Source organism: Octodon degus, unplaced genomic scaffold (genome assembly GCF_000260255.1).
Source record: "Octodon degus isolate 3935 unplaced genomic scaffold, OctDeg1.0 scaffold00103, whole genome shotgun sequence".
In the NCBI taxonomy this organism is placed as follows: domain Eukaryota; kingdom Metazoa; phylum Chordata; class Mammalia; order Rodentia; family Octodontidae; genus Octodon; species Octodon degus.
Genome location: NW_004524679.1, coordinates 8,601,140 through 8,603,466, shown reverse-complemented (window position 1 = coordinate 8,603,466; position 2,327 = coordinate 8,601,140). Strand labels below are relative to the sequence as shown.

General features: G+C 42.0%; 1 pseudogene; it reads left to right on the top strand.

Annotated features, from left to right (window-relative positions):
* LOC101587472 overlaps positions 1–1,938 on the top strand; it is a 12,882-nt pseudogene extending 10,944 nt beyond the window's left edge.
* Positions 1,939–2,327: the final 389 nt, after the last annotated feature.

Here is a 2,327-nt window from a genome sequence, read left to right as displayed (position 1 = left end):
AACTAAAATTAGACCCCTGTCTTTCGCTATGTCCTCACCTAAATTAAAAATGAATTAAATATCTAACCATTAAAACAGACATAGTAAATATCCTTGCAGAGCAAGTAGTTGGAAATCTCGAAAATATAGGGGTAGGTACTCATTTCATGTTCAGTAAACAAGCTGCATGGGAAATAATTCAATGAATAAACCACTGGGACCTCCTCTTAATGGGAAGTTTCTGCACATCAAAAGACTTTACACACAGTGCAACCAGATAACACACAGATATTTAAATACTCCTAATCAATAATCACTCATAAAGAGGTTTTCTCTCTGGAATATCCAAAGAACTAAAAAAAATTAGGATATCAAAATTTATTTCATTTTTCCCCTGTATTTCAGTGTAGGGTCTACAGAGTGCTCAAGGTCTCACTACTATATTGGACTCATAAATGATTTTCATGTTTACAGCCTCCCAAACGCTGGGATTACACTTGTGCATCACAATGCCCAGTCTCAATCAATATCTCAGCGTGCCCCAAGGGAGGTGTAGGTATGGCAGGCCTGGGGATGAACCCCTCAGCCCCTGCGCATTCTTGCACATGCTTTAATCTGGTGAGATATTTGGCCGGCCCCTGAGCACCAAAATTTAAAGACCCAATCCAAAAATGGTCATCTGAGATCCTGCTCTCAGCATGATGAGGTGAGCAAGAAACCAAGAACAAGACATGAAAAAAGTACATCTAGATTTTGAGGAAGATGACGAGCCTCAGGCTCTTGCTGAGAACACTCCCGCACTCCTAGGAAAGATGTGCTACAGCTCTGGCTTGTGGGACTTCCTACTGGATCCAGATATCTTGAGGGCAATCGTGGACTGTAGTTTTTAGCACGATCAAAGGTTCAGCATGAGTGCATCCCCAGGCCATCCTGGTCATGTATATCCTGTGTCAGGCCAAGTATGGAATGGGAAGGATGTTGGTCTTCATGCTGGCCACCCAACAGCAAATTGATCCTGTCAGCGGCCAGATGGATATTCTGGTCATGTGTCACACAATTGAGCTCTCCTTCCTGTCAACAAGTTGTATGAGTGCCTCTCCAAGTTCATACTCAGTCACAAGTTCCCCGTGTACTTTGGAGGCCACTCCATCAAGAAGGATGAGGAAGTTTGAAGAGAAACTGTCCTCACATAGTTGGAGCCCCAAGCTGGATCCTGGCACTTATAAGACACAGCACTCTCAACGTTAAGAACTTGGAGCACTATTTGCTTGAATTGTGTGACAAGATGCTGGAGCAGCTAGACATGAAGCCTGACGTACAGGAGATCTTTCACTTGACACCCCATGAGAAACAGTGCATGATGTTTAACCCCACTGTGAGGAAGGACATCTGGCCATTCTAGAAAATGTTCATTCAGGATCCCATGGAGGTGTTGGTAGATCAGTACACCGAGCTCATGATTCATGGCATGCAGCATTATTAGGTGAAGCTCAAGAACTGCAAGCTGTTTGATCTCCTAGATGTATTAGAGTTTAACCAGGTGATGGTCTTCATGAATTCGGTACAGAATTACATGGACCTGGCCTAGCTACAGGTGCAGCAGAACTTCCTGCATATCGCCATGCACCATGGCATGCCACAAGAGGAAAAACTATCATGATACCATCAGCTCAAAGTCTTCTAGAGGTTCATCGTTGTGGTCAATAACCTGTTTGGATGAAGGATGGACAATGAAAGTATCAACCTCGTCTGCAGCTATGATATGCCTGAAGACACAGACATTTACCTTTGCTGGTTTGTCTGTGCAGGTCCCTTTGTTACCAAAGGCCTTGCCATCACTTTGGTGTGTAATCGAATGATGTTAAAATTCTTAATGATGTTTAAGGCTGGTTTCAAGTTAATGTGGCTGAGCTTACAGAAGATATTGACATCTCCACAAACATTAAGCAAAGTATGTAACCACTTTCCAGAAAGGCCAACACTATCAAGCCCTGCCTGATCTCTGGCCAAAAACAAGTCTCTTTACTGTTTAAATCTTGTAGCTAGGGGTTGGGGAGATGGCTCAGTGGAATAAGTGCTTCCCTGGCAAGTGCAAGGGCCTGAGTTCAGGGGCCTGAGTCTCATTGCTATTTGATTCTCAATAAAATTAATAAAATACATATTACTATAATTTATTAGTTAATATTAAAATAATATATCCCTCTATTTTTAGTTTTGTCAGGAATGGGTATTCCATTGGCATTTAAATATTGAATGTGCTTGAATTCAGCAAAATACTCCAATATAGTCCAGTAGTCTATGATAATAATGGGTTATTCATAGGACTGGCAATATCAGAAGTTTTTGAC